Source organism: Larus michahellis, chromosome 17 (assembly GCF_964199755.1).
Source record: "Larus michahellis chromosome 17, bLarMic1.1, whole genome shotgun sequence".
Classification (NCBI taxonomy): Eukaryota; Metazoa; Chordata; class Aves; order Charadriiformes; family Laridae; genus Larus; species Larus michahellis.
Genome location: NC_133912.1, coordinates 1576163 through 1594914, shown reverse-complemented (window position 1 = coordinate 1594914; position 18752 = coordinate 1576163). Strand labels below are relative to the sequence as shown.

General features: G+C 46.0%; 1 protein-coding gene across 7 annotated transcripts in view; it reads left to right on the top strand.

Annotated features, from left to right (window-relative positions):
- Nucleotides 1–18752, top strand: part of KIRREL3 (kirre like nephrin family adhesion molecule 3) — a 357155-nt gene that overhangs the window by 56294 nt on the left and 282109 nt on the right. The window contains exon 1 of one of the 7 annotated variants that reach the window (XM_074560972.1): nt 7161–7257. The exons of 5 other annotated variants lie outside the window; for them this stretch is intronic. The gene's annotated coding sequence lies outside the window, so the exon portion shown is untranslated. Of the gene's footprint in view, nt 1–7160; nt 7258–18752 lie in introns of those variants that run through there. One more of the 7 variants, XM_074560969.1, reaches the window with a different exon arrangement.

Genomic DNA, 18752 nt, shown 5'->3' with positions numbered 1-18752 from the left:
TTGCCATAAGCCATGCGCTCTTACGAAAAACCATTTGCAAGATAAGTAAAGGAAAATGTAATCCCTGAGTGGAATGAAGGGTGCTTTGAAATGAATGGGGGATAATCCTTTTGTTGTCTGTTACAAATGCACTTTATTTCTGCATTATCTGAGCATGAGAATAGACTGTTCGCTCAGCCAACAAATCCACTGCAGCACCCTCTCCCCAATGCGTCAAACCCAAGTGGCAGGCGGCAGAGCAGCCTCTGAACTTCCTGAGGTCGGCGACTTGCAAAAAGGTTTCTTTTGAATTTCAAAATCCTGCTGGCGTGATTATTTTGGCGCTTGCAATGCGCAGAGTCTTGGCTGAAGTCACACTAAAAGACATGGGTTGAGATTCACAGAGCGGTCTGAGGGATTTAGCTGTCTAGCTGCCCTTGATTTTCTATCAAGATGGGTAAGGAAATCTGCCTAAATAGCTTTTGAAATCACAAAGCCTGATCTCTGCCCCAGGGAACTTGTAGTCGGGGCAGAAGAACGTCTTCCTTCTGCTTTTAGTGTGTTTTTCTTTGTTGGCAAATTTCTTATGGCGGGTTCAAGCCCATTGACTTATGCAAGGAGATGCTTCCAGCTTTTGCAGAGCGTGGACTTTTTGACCTGCGTGGCCAGCAGCCAGGCGTGATCCATCCGGCCACACCGGCAGAAAGTAAAGCTCAGAGTTTAAAGACTAAATGCTGCATAGTCTCGAACGGTAGCAGCTATTTTCAGCTAACGTTAAAGTCCTTTAGTTACTGCAGGCATTGATTCTTGGGGCCTGTAAAATGAGTCACAGCATGGCTTCTCCTTGGTTTTTTTTAGCGAGTAACCTAAGTTCAGGAGATATGTCATGAGATATATTTGTTCACTCTGATTTTATTGCCTGCCCTACCCAGCCTCCAGCCAGCAATTGAAAAGTTCCTTATGCTCTCCCTCCCTCCTGGTTTGATGCATAGATTCCCATTGCGTTTCCCTGGTGTGTCAAAGGCAGGATGCAGATTTTTTGGGGGATTGGTTTTGCTTAAGGAAAATCTTTGGAAGCGAAGTCTGTCCTGTGTCGAATGGTGTTGCACGGCTTGCAGCCTGGGCAGTGTCTTTTCCCGGGGAAACTGCCAGGAGTGTGATGCTCGATGCCCCAAAGCAGGAGATAGAATGGGGTCCCAGAGCCCAGCTGTGCGGGGACTGTTGTGGTTTTCCCTGACCAACAGGTCCAAGCCTGGAGCTCCCAGCAGTGCCGCAGCCTTTAACGTGGATGGTATCAGTCTTGGAGTAATCCAGTTGCTTTTAGTAAAACAATTATAGCTGGTAGAATTTGTCTTTGCAGGCATAGTAATTAGGGGAGAATAGGAAATTAATTAAAAAGCTAATTATAAAGCCCATGAATGTTGTTTTCGAATCTTTAAATGAATTTGCTTTTGCTAAATGCCACCTTTTCTGATTTATTCAGCTCTGGTGGTGGTAGTAGGTGGGGAAACTGAGGGAAACAAAACATCGGTTCCTGACGCGGCGTGATGCTGTGCTGTCTTCTAAGGAGATTATGCCATATATGATGGAAAAGACACAGGAACGGCACTAAGCTGACTCTAAGCCTGTTGTCTTCCAGCTTTTTCCATTACGAAGCACAAAGGAAATTCAAGTTTTCTGCCTCCTGGAGTCTCGTGCCACTCTAATCTAAAGCTAATCCCTTGAAACAAGCATGCCGCCTGCCCTTGGAGCAGGTTTGTCATGGGGTCTTGCTTTCTTGGGAGCTGCGAAGCACTGCAATTAAGCTGAGGGTTTAGGTGGCTTCTTCTAGACCACGTTGCGCTCGGCAGCAATTTAAACCAAGTGTCCACTGGTAAATGGTAAAAACTACCCAGGGAAAACATGCGATGTTCCCATGCATAGCAAATGTATTCATTAGCATCAAAGCTATTACGCAGAGTACCGAAATGACCTTGCAGTCATTAGAAGCTAGGTATGTTATGACTTAAGTTTAGAGGGACTTGCATTACAATGTAAAATCTAATTAGTGTTACCTCTACTAATTGCTACATATTGCTGAGGTATATAAAAATAAATGCATGATTGGTACCGGGTACCGTCAACGCTAAGGCTAGCCCCCATTTTTAAACAGGAAGAGAAACCTACTGCGATAACAAGTGGCAGTAGTTTAGTTACTTTCATTGGCACCTTGTTATTGCGTCTCTTGTTGTCCGCCTGAACGTAAAGAAGGTTTTTGGATGTGGGTTGTGACCGTAGGGTTTGCCAGTGCCCCTGGTAAGGCTGGATCGGACCGTTGGAGTCTGCGGGTGGAAACAGCAGAAAGAGCTGGTAGGGAAGTATTAGGAGTAATTGGTGGTGGTGGGTTTGCCAAAAAGCTGGCCCAAGTGCCTCGCACGAGGCCATGAATTCGGGGACAGAGCCTTCACCTGTGCTGCTGACATTAAGTAAAGGGTAATGCTGAGGTTTTATCCCCAAGTGTCTGTGTGTCCTCTCGCCAAAGCCAAAACTTTTGCCCTTGGGGCTGAATCTCTTGGTATGAAGTCTCTGTGAATGAGCTAAGAATAAGCGATGGGTTGACCAAGGAATAATTTCTGCAAGAGGCTGTGCTCTGTGTAGGCAATGGCTGTATTTTCATAAATGGAGGTAATCAATTACTCTTAATAAAGAGGACAATTTTGTCTTCAACCTGCCTTGCTGGTGAACGGTACATGTGAAATAAGGCAAGCTTGGAGTTAAGTGAACGGACCCAACAGTAAAACTGAAAACAGGAAAAACTGAACTGCTGATAATTAAAATGAAATCATTGTTCCATGTGGTCTCTGGTCCTAGGAAGTCATCATCAGAGCCAGACGATGATATTTTGATATTCTCTACGCTTTTTTTTTTTTTGATATCTGGAGGGAAGTTACAAAGCAGGGAAGGACGGCAGGCCTAGCAGTTTTATAATCGCTCTTTCTAATGTGCAGTATCATGGGACATCTCTTAGATGTCTCCACGGTGGCTTCTGTGTGCTTCAAACACGTGTGCTGTTAAATGCAGAAACCAGCTACTGAATTAATGAATGTGGCTTCAAAGGACCCTCCCCCCTTTCCCAAGCTGGAGATCTGAAGGCGATCTCGAAGTGGGTGACATGCCTTTGAAAATTATGCAGCGCAAACAATAAACCTCATTAAATAAAGTCAGCAAAAGCAGCACAGAAACCCAGTGTGGAGAGCGGACACGGGGGGGACCAAAGTGGGGTTTCCTAACCAGGTCCAAGGCAGGCAGTAGCAAAAAAATGGGTGCGAGCTGGGAGCGGAGCAGAGCACATCTGGGTGCCCTTCACTCTCAGGTTGCAGCATTCCCTCTGAGGAACTTATGGATGCGGAAGCCAAGGAGAAGGAGCCTGGGTATGATGCCAGCGAGACTTTTGTCGCAGGCTGACCCCACCAGTGCGTGGGCAGCCCTGCCAGTGCGCGGGGGGTTGGATGGGTTTCTTGACTCCTGTCTCCTGAGAAGAGTTGGGTATAATGCAAGGTGGAGCTGCTTACCTGCACCTTCTTCACGTTGGTGGTGGTGTGGGGAGGGTTTTTTCTAAGCAGGGTGAAATCAGTGCCTTGTCAGGCTGTGATCTCATTTATACCTGAATGTCGATGAAAGTCTGGTCCACCTCTACTGTGAAGGGCCCTCAGCTCCAGCACCACCTCCGAAGAGGACCCACCCTCCCGTTGGGCACGGGGCCAGCTTGGCCGCCTCGATGCTTTACCCGTTCTGAAATGAGGATTAATGAGTTCTTCCTTCTGATACTTGTTTGAGATTTGCCATTTGGGTTCATTTTAAGCTAATTTTATTCTCCACGTCGCTGGCAATTTATGCAGCAAATGCAATTATTGGAGATGAACGCCTGCCACAGCTGAAGGCTAGAAGTGCCACTTCCTTGGATGCGCGAGGAGCAGAGAGCCGGGGAATTGGGGCGGCGGGGGGGGAGGAGGGAAAAAGAATATTAGAAAAATAATCTTTCCCCACAATACTCTCAGAGCTGATACGCACACCTTCATAAAAAAGTAATTTAATTTTCCCAGTGCAGCACGAAAAGGAGATCTAATTATCCACTTCTAAATTGCTTTCTTAATTTTTCAAAACATGCCTTTTTGTTTATGCCTTTCCCTGAGCCCTGCTTAGAGCCTGCCGTGGAGCTCACCTCCATATGGAGGTCAGCGATAAAGCCACCTGGAAAGGTACGTTCTTGTGATAGCAGGTGTCAGAGCTCCTAATGTGCCACGTGGGCCTTTTGTCCGCCGTCATGGTGCTTCTCCGCGGAAGACGTCCTCCACGCGACGATGCAAAAGGCAGGGCCACGCTGGTAATTTGGGAAGCGGCCCGGGAGCTTGGCTGGGGGACTCTGCATCAAACTCTTGGTTGCCCGTTTTCTGGAGATTTGCGGGAGCTTTGCTGCCTCAAAGCCCCGCGCTTTTGCTGCTTTCGGCATTTCTGGGTCTCGTCCGGAAGCGTTTGTACATCCTCGCGGTTTGTTGTGCATCAGTTTCAAAGACCGTAATCCTTTGTAATGAAATTTCTGGCGTCTCCTAGAGATTCCCACAGGCGCTGCCTTTTAGGCTGTTTATTTACCTTGTACCTGGACAGTACTTTCCACCGAGTCCCCAAAGGCCCGTGTTTCTGCAGGAAGCTCTTGTAAAAATCATCAGCTGGTGTTAGAGCAAAGAGAAGCGTTTGGAAAAAAAAACAAACCGCAACACAACTTGGTTTTGATCCTATTGCAAAGTGCCCCTCTCCACGCTTCGTGTATTCTTCACATGGATTTCCCTAAAGTTCAGCTAACAGGCTTGCCTTCTGAATTTATAATGATGTACACACACACCTTCTCTAATATTTATAGCATAAATTCTACTTTAGTGTGATTATCATGAGTTTCTGAAAAACAGATTTTAGATGTTGGAGATGACGCGACACCTTCAATTATTTACTGGAAACTGTTTTCAAACTGCCGGCTACAATTTGTCGATGTTAAGGTATTCAGAGCCTCACGAAACAGTTCAGACGTACGTTGTCCATGTTTTGAGCTTTTTTTTTGTGTTGCATCGTGCTGTTAAACTCTCCCTCTGTGTGCTCCCCTGCCTTGTTGGGACTGGGCAAGTAGGTTTTGCACAGAAAGCAAAATTTTATTCCCTGTTTGTCTCACTGGTACTGATGGGTTTTGATGAATTTTTAAATTTTTTTCAATTAAAAAAAAAAAAAAAAAGCCCTGAAATTTAATGGCAGCAAACCAGGAGCTTTTTAGATGGTCTTGCATCTTACCAGTTTGGATGTGGCTGGGTGCAAGAGGGGGATGCAAGAGGGGTCAGGGTTGGTCCTCGCGCATCTCCAGCCGGATGCGTGCAGGTCAAGGACGGCGTGGGACCGAGCTGTCAGCCGCTTGTGATGCTCGCCCGCAGAGCCTGCCTGTTCAATAATGCTCTAATTAACTACTGCAAACTTCAGAGGACCCGGCTAACTATAATTGAGAGATCAACAGAGGCTGCAATGAAGTTAGATGTGCATACTAATTACTGAATTATCTAACACCTGCTTTTGAGAGCAGCACCAAAATATAAATACATTTTGCATTGTAAGGCCCTTGCTGTAAGGAATGCAAGATCTCGTGCGAGCGAGAGATGAAGTGCCTCGTCAGACAGATCTTAGATCCCTTTTAGTGTCTGCAGCTTCCTAGAGGCGGCTGCAAGACCTCATTTGACAAATCTCTATCCTTTATTTTTAGTCAGGGTGTTGAGGCTGTCATGTTGCAGGCTCAACCTGCAAGGAGCCAATTAAGCAGCATTCCAAACATTAAATCAGATGCTCCCGAGGTGGCGGTGAAGATGATGATGATGACGTACTTCGCAAGGCCCCGGTGAATTCTTTTGGCACTGCAAGTTTCATGTCAGTGTCCAAACGACACTCAATTCGCTGCCAGCTCCCAGAGCCTCTCGGAGGAGTGGGGGGGGGAAGTGAAAGAAAAAAAAAAAAAGTAGGATTTATTTTTCAGCTGCTAAAGTGACAAATATAAAGGTTAAATATCCCAGACATTAATGCAGTGGTCTGCTGAAGGTCTGTTGCCAATCATTCTTGGCATGGGGAGGAGAAATGAGTGAGGGGAGAGAAAAAGCTGCTTTTTTTTTTTTTTTTCCTTATTCCTTTCTGGTGGTTTTGTGTTGTTGTTTTGTTTTTTTTTTTTTTTTTTCTTTAATACTGATCTGAGGTGCGATTTCCACATCACCAACCTCAATCGGCCATCACCATCAGCCCTCTGAAGGCAATAATTTTCTGCTAAGCAATTTTGTCACCGTGCTGGAAGGAAAATGAAACCAGCGTTTCAGGGCTTTGTCCAACCTGGAATCAGCGCATGGCGCGGTTCACCATCTCCCCCTCGACAAGTGGTTATTCACTTTTTTTTTTTCTTCTGCTGAGGATTAAGCCACTTGACCTGGAAAATACTTGAGCTTTACTATTTTCTTTTTTTGTTGTTGTTGGGGTTTTTGTTTTTGGGGTTTTTTTGAGTATCACATTTGCTTAAGTGTCATGACTTGTTGGCTGTTTTGATGGTTTCAAGTAGTGTTGTTTAGGTTTGTTGCAGAGCTTGGTTGCAAACTTTGCTGCTGATGGCTAACTATTCCATCCCTCCTGAAAGGCAGGAGCTCTTGTGAAGCCTCCTGCTCTTAAAATGTTGCTTTTAACCATCGTTGTTGTGAGACATAAAGCCTCGAAATCCAAAACTCGTGAATGTAACTGAGCCAGGGTGGGTGAGTGGGTTGGCAGGGTGAAGGTTTTTTTTTCTTGCACGTCTGCTTATTGGCAGAGCAAATAATGTCTTTGGAGTCCCATCCGTAACAAGGTGTTTATGACCTCTTGGAAAGACAGAGACAACTTGCCCATTGCTGCCTTGTCCCAACGAACTCTCTCCTCTTGCTTCTGATCAAACGGCCTCGTGTTGATCCACGCGAGGCCTCTCCAGTATTTAGAAGGGGGTTAGAAATTCCTCTCTCTCTCTCCTCTTATCAGAAGCAAACCTGGGATTATTGACTGCTTGTGATGCTAAACTTCCCATACGCTGGCCTCAGCCTACTGCTTACTTTGAAAATCTTTTTGTAACCGCAGTTGCCAAGCAACTGTCAGCTGTATTTCTAAGATGCTCGCCGCCTTCAAGATGTTGGGACCCAAAAGCTGCCGTTGTGCTCTCCAAGATTACCGTTTTCCCCAGGCAGCAGGCTTTGTGGAGGCCAGGTAGCATTCTTCCCATTTTGTCCTTGTCTCCGCTCGCTTTATTAGTGTGCCTTCTCTAATCTCTCTGTCTGCTTACCCCGTGGGTTATCTTGCTCGTTAGGCTCCAAGGGGGTGCCTGGCCCTCCCCATATGTCCTTCCAGCACGTGCTTTGACGCCTGGAATTGAGTGCATGAGCTGGAAATACAGACGTTTGCCTCTTGTAACCAGTAAAAGCATTCCAGTGGTGTTGCATTTTTTTCCTCCTTATGGAAAAAAAAAAAATTATGTCTTTTTGGTAGGAGCTAGGATCAGAATTAAAAAAACCCAAAAAGCTGGGTGTGTTGTGTCTTGGTGCCTGGCGGAGGATGTAGTGGGGGGTGCTGTTGGCTTTTGGTTGTGCTGTAGGCTCTTGGGCCAGGCTCTGGTCCTTGCAGAGGAAAACAGGTGCTCCCGGTTGTTTTTGCAGCAGCAGAAGCCCCGGTAGCATCTCTCATGGTCTGCGCAGAATGAGAGGGCCAAGGGGAAATTAGAAGCCCATCAAACTTTGCCTACAGAAGTGCTCATTAACAGACTCCCTCTGTACATGGATATGCATGGTTTATTTCATTTTAGTGCCAGCCTATTCCATTTGGGTTAATAAAAGAAATATCCGTTCTATTAGGTGCATTACAGTGACAAAGCACCGAGGGAGAGGGAAGCTGCGTGCTTGTCAGCCGCCTGAGTATGGGGCTGTCAGTTGTGCCATCAAGCCTTCCTGCTTATTTGCAATTTTATTTTCAGATGTGATTGACATCTGGAGGCTCTGACATTCTCGGCACAAACATACAGCCTGTTATTATGCTTGCATTAACATTTTGATAAACACACAGTGCAGCATTGAAAAAGTAATTACATGTCATCACATCTCTGCCTCATCAAAGAAAACTTTGCTGTGTAATTGCTCCAAGATTTACCCAGGTACAATGTGCTGCTTCCAGTAAAGGTTCCTTTCTATTGAAGAGTTTACATTTACCTTTTAAGATGCACAATATCTTTTCCCCATGGGGCTTTCTTGGGCTAAAATAAACTTGGCGATATAATTTAGCTTTCCATAAATATGCTTGGATATTAGAGTGCGGTACTCTTTGCATAATAGTTATTTAATGCTTGATGTAAATATGCTGTGTATTATATGGGCTAAGCTATCAAGGTAGGTTTTTGTACAACTGGGAGGAATAGCACATTGTTACGTTGGTTTCCGCATTAGCAGAAGGGCCCTTTTGCACTTATATTTATATCAGTACTTCTCACAATGACATCTAATTTTACAATAAAGTGAGCCTAGCTGAAGCGCCTCACTGCAGATTCTAAAATATTGGCTATTTCCTTGCTTGTAAAGGACTTTTCTGATGTGTCTCTGAAAGAGGTATTATATGGGAGAATACAAATAATTCCAAGGGGTTTTTTCCCCCCCCTTTCCTTCAGAGCCAAGTAAGGAAGAGAAAACCTCATTGATGTTCAGTCAATAAATCTTGCAAGATAGACACTGAAAGACCTGAATGAAAGGTAGAAGGGAAAAAGAAAGTATGACAATAAAACAGGTGAAAGTGGTCAATCGGACAATTGCAAGGCACGAAACATTTTCAGGTTATGTTATTTAAGATGCTATGTGCTGGCCAAGTCCGATTGCTCCTTGCTGGGTAGCTTGGGTAATAATACGAGCCTGTCTCTACCACTGGCCTACGGGGTTTTATTCCTTTTGCTCAAATAGTGCTCGTCTGGACTCTAGAATTACAAGTTTTGTGTCCCCGGTTCTGGTGGGGTAATGTACTTAAACTTGATATTTCCTACCAGCAGGCAACGTGCTGAATATTTTGTCTGTGGATTTTAATTCTTATATTGCAAGCTTGCTTTACTGTCTGTGGCTTGCTGGAGGAGATGGTCTTACTGTAGTGGTATGGAAAATGAGTGAGGAATCATAGAATCTTCATGGTTGGAAAGGACCCTTGAGATCATAGAGTCCAACCATAATGGTCTTAACAGTAATTTCTTCCTATCTTCTGTCCTCTGCCTTTCATCAGGGCTTCTGTTTCCGAAGGAAAACGTCGCCCTTCCTTCTGCAGGAACAGATTTTTCTCTGCTTTTTTTCTAGAGATGTAAGGGGAATGATGTCTAACGCTTTCCTCCTTGGCCAGCCTGCCTCCCAGGGGGTTTGAGCCCATCATTGCCATGTAGGGCAGGAATTGTGCCAACCTTACAGCTGCCCCCAACGAGCACATCAGCTTTTCCCCTTTTTCTCCTGGGACTGGTGCTTGCTCTAACAGAGGTGCCTGACTATACTGAAGCAAGCCAGCCCCTCCTGGGGTTCGGATCCCCAAAACCCATGCCATCCAGGTGGGAAACCTTTCTCCTGGAGATGCTGGGAGGTAGTGGATGACAAGAGGTGCGTGGGGTCCTGCTCAGGAGCAGCTTGTCGCCTGCTCCAGGCAACAGTGCTGCCACGCGTGTTGGCGGGGGAGATCAGCATCGCTGACCTTGTTGGGAGGGTGACTGTTCTAATAAGAAGCATTAAAGACGGACAGAATGCCGTGTGTTTCCAAGTGTGTTTAATGGTCTGATAATGCGATGTTAGTGTCTATTAATCCTCTAAGGAGATTGGTATTAGCTCAGCTTTAGCACTAGACTGAATAAATACACTAACAGGATGCACCCAGGCTTGCGCCTGGAACATCTGTATCCAACATCTGTATTATTATGATTATAGGCTTGTGGCCTATATACAGTATCTATGAAATTAGATCTGGTATTATGCCTTTAGTGCAGCAGGGATAGGTTAATTCCCTCGACTTGCTGCCAATGACAGCGGGAAGGGCTGGAGGAGCATCCCTGGGCGATGCTCAGGGAGCCCGCATTGCCGTGGGGAGGTGTAGGGCCACGCTGGAGTGGTCCTGTGGGTTTTGCAGTGGCTGGGGGGGAAACACCAGGCGCTGACCTGCGTCTGTCGAAGGTCAAAAACTGTCTGGGCAAGTGAAGTTAAGCGATTACGGCACAGAGGGGCCTTTCTGGCATTGCATCTAACCTTCTGCTTTCTTGCCTTTTGTGGGGAACGGCTCCCTGGATTTTGATGCCGTGAGCAGAGAGCCGGGCTGCTTTGTCCAGAAGCTTCAAAGTGTCGTTCCGCTGACATCCACTTCATACCCACAAGGCGCTGAGGGATATGGGCAGCATCAGACCCTGGCCGCAGTCTTCCAAGGGAATTTGTGCAGGAAGGCACCCACACCTGTGTATGAACACCGAAGGGGGAGTCCCGTGCGCCATCCTGCCCTATCATGGTTTACTGCGTTATTTATCCTAAGGAGCCCTTGCAAGTGGCTCACGATTCCTATTCATCTTTTCAGCCCTTGCCCATTTACTTTCAGGACATTTACATTTAAATGTGTGTTTCTGCAGAAGCTTTACAGGAAAGCAACATTGGACCAAGAAGGGGAAAAAAAAAAAAAAAAAGAGTTTAAAATGCATTTTTCATGCTCTTTCATACTCTATTGATTTTGTCTTTCTCATTTTTTCTTATAAAGAGAAGGTTTTCTAATACATTTTTCAGAAATAAAGGAGTCAGCAGTTCTACCCTCCTAAAGCAATAGTTATTCACCTAGATTATAAACAGAATTTGGGAGGGAGGGCTATTTATATAAATTTCCTCTTTCAATAAAATGAATATTGTGAAAAAGCGGGCAGCTCGCAGAGCATGGTTCCCAAGCGGAGAGTTCGGTCGCTGAGCTTCTCCCTCGCCTGGATGGCTGGTGACGGACAACGGGCTTTGTATTGCCCACCTCTGAGTCCTGGTGAGGAGGGAGCAGGGACACCCTCGCCGCTTCTCCGTGCGAGCACCTTGCAGGCAAAAATCAGCTTCCTCTTGTCACGAGGCAAGACTTTTTTTTTTGTAAGTGCTGGATTGCTGCGGTTTGACATTGTTGACGTCCAAAATTCTAGTTCTCCGTTTGAAATGGTTGTTTTCACATGCTGTTTGTGTTGGTCTTTTTGAAGAAGGGAGGGGAAAAACAAACAAAAAAAAAGACGATGTGTGGCATGTCAAAATTATTGGGAAGAATTGCTGTCACTGACTTGATTGTCTAATCTTGCAGGTTTTTTTCTAGTTAGGGACTATTTCTGAAATGTTGATAGGGTTGGGCTGGGGTTTTTTTCACATTTGTGAGCACGATTATTTTTGATACCTCAAAAAAAATCATAGAACTGCTCTCTAGCTGCATTTTGATGTAGACAGCCATGTATCTTGGTTAAGCTCCTAGAGTTTGCGAGAAGCTGCCAATGATAGTCAATAATATGCCCTTTTATATAAAATCTGCCTCCTCGGTTTGGTGGAAAACAAATGGGCGCACATATACTAAATGACAAACTTTGGCTCAGAGGCCTGGCTCTTTTTTTTTTGTTGTTGTTGTTGTTGTTTGTTTGGCTCCGTGAAATTCGAGCCAAGTGGCTGTCAAGTCTGGGTCAGACAAGGGAGAACCGTCTTGCTCTTGTGCTCCCACCTCAGGCACTTGCAACTGCGGAGGTTTGGGCAAATGGCACAAATTTTGAATTAAATCTCTTATTCTATGCTTTTTCTTATTTCCCTACCGCTGCTGCTATTATTATGGTTAATAATATTAATTATTATTAATAAAATATTGCTATTATTATTATTTTTGCTTGCTGTGTGCCTCTAGAACATCATCGCTCTTCCTTGCCCTGAATCTCTGCAGTCTCTTCCTATTTCCTGCAGATGAGCTCTGCCTTCCTGGCTTCTTGCTTAGGGTTATTTCCTCCTCCCCCACTTTTGTGGACCAAAATGTCCTTGCTGGCTGCGGGAACCTCCCCCTTCTATTTATCCTCGTTCTTTGTAATCTCCTATAATGTAGCTTAATCAACCCACTGGTGCTCTGTTGAAATCCTGTCTGGGAGACACTAAAGAATTAAAGCAGTGGGGCGTTGAAAAGCTTTGCCCTGGCTCTGCTGTTGGCTCCGTGAGAGCGACCCGTGTTGTGCCGAGAGCTGCTGGGACGGGGCGAGCTGCCCTTGCTGGGTAACAGCACCGACCTGGGCAGAGGGGCCCTGCCAGCCCGTGCTCCTGTATTTCAGATTCCTACCCCCTAAAATGTGCCCAGCAAGCGGTGGCCCAGCGTGAAGCAGAGCTCCTGCAGACCACCCAACTCTCCTCACAGCCGAGAGGAGCGTCTCTGCCCCAGTTTGTGCAGAGGACTTGCAGAGGAGCCTGGTGCCGCTTCTGGACCAGGGCTCCTCGGGTGCTGTAGGCACAGCATGGCTTAGGACAACCCTCCAGAGATGCTGCTCCTGCGTGCGCCGCTTTCCATCTGTCACTGGGGGAACTATCGGTTTAATTTTGTTTCCATCTCCCTTCCCTCTTGGTGCCGATCTCAGAGCCTACCGTGCTTTACAATAACTCGTAGTGAAGGGTGTGGAGATGCCCCGTGGGAATATCGCTTTCCTGTGTCCCATTGGATTCATTAATAACAACATTAGGTTATGATGTTTTCCCCTTGTATTATTCTATGGATAATTTTTATTATGTAGATACAAACCCTTTGATATTGTAATTGTGAAGTACACGTTATGAAGACAAATGTGTTTGGCTTAATGAGAATGGATTGCCAATAAGGGCTGAAATAGAGGAAAGGTTGGGGGTTGTTTTTTTTTTTTTTTTAAGCGTTTACCCTCATAGAAAGCACTGTCAGACAGAGCATTCAGCAGAAAAGACCCTCAAATGCAAAGAGTATTTTTAGTCTGTTGATAAAGCATTGACTTCCGGAGTGTCATAATTATCTGATAAAAAAGGGGAAGCCTTTTATCTGATAAAAAAGGGGGAAAAAAAAATAAAAAAGCCCCCTTGGCTAGCTGTAAGGTTGAGAAAGACAGGGAAAGGCTGAAGCACGGCATGGTGTGCACAGCAGAGGTGGAGCTGGACGGGTCCTGGCAGCCTGCAGGGTGGGCAGCCCTTTTGGGTTGTCCCACCAGGAGAGCGGCTGAACGCCGGCTGTCCTGGCAGGTCTGTCTGGAGAGGGCAGGCGGTAACCCCAGTTTGGGGTTAGAGGGATGTGCTGGAAACCAAGTGAGCCTGGAGGGCCTGAAGCACGGTCCTGCCACCGCCTCGTGCCTGGGCTGCCGTCTCTCTGCTGCTGTTGCCAGCGATTTCAGAGGTAGGCACGGATAAGGGGAAAATATATTGCTGTCGTGCCTCTCATTTGCTTTATCCCCAGTGCTGCCTTGCTTTATGGGCCTCCCCGTGCGGTGCCAGGAGGTATATGGCCTTCCTAAGCCCGTAGAGAGGAGAAAGGCGGTGCTGCTTATCCCATGGAAAGGTTTTGGGAGGATTTCAACGGCGCACAGACCTGTATTGAACCTCTGTGCGGTGGGGAGGGGAGCATCCCTGTTCCTCCTGCTTTGCAGATGGAAATGGAAGCTCTCCCTGTGTTAGAGGGAAACGCAAAAGGGCTGGCCTAGGTATGGTCTGCACAGCGCAGGCGAGAAGTCATCCTGTGGCCAGCTGGGGAAGAGGGATCCAGGGATCTTGGCACCCCGAGCTGGGCTCGGCATGCTTTTCTCTCCCTCCATAGCTGAACTCGCTAGATAAGAGCTGTTTGCGCGGAGGAAGACAGGATGCGCCAGTAAATCCACACGTCCGGACACGGGCATGCCTCCCTGAACACGCATCTCCAAGACAGTCTCTGCTAACCTGTGGCTGCCAAAGTGAGATAACTCGGCGACACCAGCCAAAGGATTCGCTGGCGAGCTAACAGATGGAAGGAGCCCTCTCCCCATCTGACGCGAGCACAGATTTAATCAGCTCGCACTTTCCTTTTCCACCTGGCATAGACGCTGGGAAATGTATCTTGATTTGCGTCCTCCCAGTTCTCCCCGTAGACTCTTGACATCTTTGTTTTTTTGCGACTTAACAGCAGCAATTGCATCCGAGCACTTTGCCACCTGTCCCAGGGACAAGCCCGCTCCCTCCCTGGCTGTTGCAAACTCGCTTTGCGTCTGGGGCTTTGCAAGGGGAGGCGAGACGGGGGTGAAACAGGATGGCGAAGAGACCCGGTCCAGTGCTGTGGGGCTTGCGATGTTGGGTGCCTGCTTCATTTCCATGCTCCCCGTCTGTCTTCCCAGCTTTAGAGAAACATTTAGGCTCAACTTTGTTTGAGAGACTGGTAAAAATGGGGCTGTTTCATGCTTGTAGGTGTTGCTTGGGAGTTTCTTAATATTTAATGTCTTGCGTTCTTGAAACCCACCTCTTGGAATTGGTTACTGAATGTAAATGTGCTTTCACTAATGGAACAGAAGCAAAAAAGAAAAAACCCAGATGCCCTCAAGCACTATATTAAAGCTTAAAAAGATTATTTTTTTTTTCTTTGAGATGGGAAAATGAATGAAAGCCCCAGCAAAGGAGTTTTGTTGCATGGGAAGAAAGAGGCTCCTGCAAAGCTACTTTCTTGACTAGATCTCCCCAAGGTTCTGTGAGGAGGGAAGTGTCTGTTGTGTGGATGGAGAAACTGAGGCACAACAGCAAGTTGGTCGAGGAGGAGAGAAGCCAAGTCCCATGCGCTGTACATGGTAGCCTTTGCACGTGCTATCATCCTCTCAGAAAGTAGATTAGACTAGTTCGTGTTACCTGTATTGAATAAAAAGCTAAAAAAAATCAACACGAAGAGTGAGGCAGGGGAGAAGTCCCTCCCCGACTGTGACATCTGAGGTATCTGTGCGTCTCAGCAGAGCTGCCAGAGTTAAATCCCAAACGCAACCATCGCAGGCAAGTCAATTGAGAAGCGCAAACTATTTTATTAGTATTCTGGTATTGATTTCTTAATGGCTTTTCTTCCTGGAAACCAGGAAAATATTTACCCTGCTTACTTACTCTGTGAGCTGCTTGGGGCAGGGGCTGGCTCAGGGCAGCGGGGGCTGGTGTGCGGTGACATGGAAGGTGTCCGAGCCGGAGCCCCAACCTGCCACTGCAAAAGAGATGCCCAGAGAAGAAAATATAGAAACTTTAACAAGGCTGGATTCAGTTTCCATCCTCTGCGTGTTTTTTCTCACTTGCACATTTCTATTATTTTAAGCTTTCTGTGCAGCAAGGAAAGAAAAAAAAAAAATAAAAAAAAAGGGGGGAAGAAAATCACTTTCCACCTGCAAATGATTATATAAAACACATCACTGCTGTAATGCGAGGTGAGGAATCTGGGATAATAAGAAAAAGCTGTAAGGAGGCTCATCAGTTTGCTTTGCCTGCCCACAGTCAGTGGGAAAGTGATGCATTAGATATTGGTCTGTTCGGTCTTGGTTGACACACCGAGCCACCGAGTTGCCTGGAAAGCTAAATACCGTGTTTGGTCTGTTCTTGACTTCTTATTCTTTTCTCCCTCCATGTAATTTTTTTATTTTTTTTTTTTTTTCAGGCCTGTGTAGTATGAATATCCTTGGCTTAATTTGCATTGCATTAGAGTAAAACATTTTAAATTTCTTCACAGCAGAAGTAAATCTGACAGACTTTATGAAGCCATTATACCTGCAGGTATTTTATACTTTTAAAATACATTCTTGTCAAGCTATCTTAATTATATTATTATATGTACTTTTGAACTCAGATCCACTCTTGGGTGATATATTACGCTTCTGACAGTGCAGTCCTAAAAAGCTACAATTTATATCAAAGCTCCGTGGCTGAACAAAGATGTATCTATTATGGATTCAGGGGAATTTATTAATTTACTGTTTTGGAACACTTATTCATTGACAAAGCTTGCCAGCTTTAAATTTCTAGCGGGCGATTATTATGTGCAGCATTTACGTGGCTTTTGGGGCTGTCGGGATTGCAATTGAGGATGCTGGAGAGCAGCTGTCGGTGGCGAGCGCTGTAGGCTTTGCCTGGCTTTTACCCGGGGTCATAGTTTACAGCATTATCTCATTCCTGCGCGCGTGTGTCCACGTTATGATCCACTTAGGGTCATCGCCAGCACTCTTAAGAGGACCTGCTCTGGCAAAAATGTCTTCAGCGAGTACTTAAGCAAAGCCGTTCGGTGCTCGAAATCGATGGGAGTTAAGAACATGCAAGTTAAGTGCTTTGCTCAATCACAGACATTGTTTGTGAGAGTGATTTTGCTCACAGAAGTCTGTCCCGTTGGCTGGAGTTGTTTATTTGGGTGCCCCAAAGGTTGGGTATCAGGAGGGGGACATGGAGTTGGTCATCCCCGTTACCATGGGCAAAGACCTTGCTCTTCCCGGGCCTCAGTTTTATCACCCGGAAAAGAGGTTGGTAGTAAATAATTATCAATTAGTGACCTCCTTGTGGAGGAGGTGGCACGTTACTCTGAACTTCATGAATGTTCTTGCTGCAAAGGGAAGCCATGGGCTCATCAGAAATACCGTTGGCTAGCAAAATGGCGCAAGGACATGGAAGGGCTTCACTTCTTGCTGATGTCTGCAGAGAGCTGGGCCAGTGACCTGGAGAGGTGAAGGTCCTCTCCATCCTTCCTCTTCAAACACTTTACTGACTCCATGCTAAAGGTCTTTATCCTCCAATTTAACAGTGAGAGACGAACAGATCAGCAACAGTTCATACGCTCGTTAAATTGCCGTCAACTCTTCTGGCTGAGCAGCTCCAATAGATGGTAGGTCGTTAGCTAAGCTGGCACCAAGGTGAGGGAAACATCTGCCTTCCTTGTTCGCGTTGGCACGTGGGGGTCTCGGCTGCTCCAGAAGAGCTGATGGTGGAGATGCAATGAGCTGAGAGTGGGGTTTTTTTTCCCCATGAACCTCCTCCTCCAGCAACTGTTTTCTTCCCGCCTCTCCTCGGATTAAGAAGGCAAAGAGAATTGGAGGAGCAGCTTTAGACTTTCTAGTCTGAGCTAGCAATCACCGAAATCCATTCAGAAAGTTTAATTGCTGCAAGTAAAACTTGTAAATACCGACGTGGCATAAAGTACAGTCGAGCAGGCAATTTTCTCCTCTGCCTTCTGAGAATTCAAATGATTTTTTTTTTTTTTGTTCTTCCCTATTGTTGTTTTAAAGGTTTGGAATAGCACTGATTTTATTATTTTTTTATTTTTTTTTCCTCTTCAAACCCTGTACTTCTCTCCAAAAACCTGTTCCAGCCAGGCTCATTGAAAACGTCTTGGTATTGTCAGAAAAGTCAGTTTGACTGCTTCATCTTGTAAAACTTTCAAAGCTAAAAATTAACTGACATTTCCAAGTGAAATGTCATTTTGCTCCAAATAAATAAATAAATAAATCAAATGTTTTGACATTTTTAAAGCACTTTTCCCTTGCAAAAGGGAAAGAAGTTCTCTAAATGAAAATTGTGTCAAAACTGACTTTTTTTTTTTTTTTTCCTCAGAGAAATTTTGACTTTTATGGATTTCTTTCTGTGAGAAGAAATTCAGTGGCTCGCCCGGGGGGTCTGGCTGGCCCTGAGAGCGACTGGTGGCGGGATCCACTGGGGATCCAACCGGTGTGCTGGGGAACCGTACAAAGTCTTGACTGGTCAACCCTGCTGAATAGTTATTCATGCCTGGATACATACATACATATATATATTTTTAATCTCTAATTTACGCTGGTTTAGCTGCTCGTTTGGGAGCCTTGAGGCAAATTTGCGAAGCGGTTGAGCAGTGCCGGGATTTCCTACGGTGGCCAGGGATGCGGCACCCCAGGAAGCTTTTTCCACTGGACTGTAGGAAACTGCAGATGCCTGACGTTTGGGTCAGCTTTGGAAGCGGCAGCTCTTTCCCCTCATTTTGTTTTATCTTGTTATGTGGCTGTTAAGATGAGGATAAAGAGCAACATCTGAGCTAAAAGCCGGTCTCAACTCCACCTTGCCTGTTTTTCACCCCGAGAGCAGTGCTGGGATGTGCGTGAGTGGGTTTAGCTTGCCTTCACCCAGTCTCGCTGGATTTAAGCAGCCCACTTACGGAGCTGTACAGGGTTGGGGTTTTTTTATTATTATTATTTTTACATCGATTGATGTGCTACCTGCCTTCAGTGGAAGTGGCATGCCTTGCTGAGTGAAGCAGATCTAAAGGTATTAATTCAGACACGTTGCACGACTCAAGGGGCTCCAGGAAGCGCTGCGTGGGAGCCCAGGTTTGAGGAGGGTGAGCAGAGCTCTCTAACAACATAAAGTCTCCGAGATGGGCTCCTTGGCCGTGGGTCAGCAGGGGAGCTGCTGTCTTTTGCCTTTAGTGGGGCAAGGTGCAAGGCTGCAAGGCTGAGGTGCTCGCTTGCCTCTCGAAGAGATCAAGAATAAACGCATCTGTAGCTGTTTCTCTTGCTTTCACGTTAGGGAGTTAAATTGGCTTTGGTAAATCACTGCAGTATGTTGTAAATGATGTATGGAAGGGGAAGGAGGCGGGGGGAAATAATCCCTTCTTGATGCAGGGAAATGTTCTGTGTTGGGGGAAACTTCTTGCAGACGTTTCCTGTAACAACAGAGCAGGGAAAGCTCTGGGACCAGAAACCTTTGACTCTAAAGGGG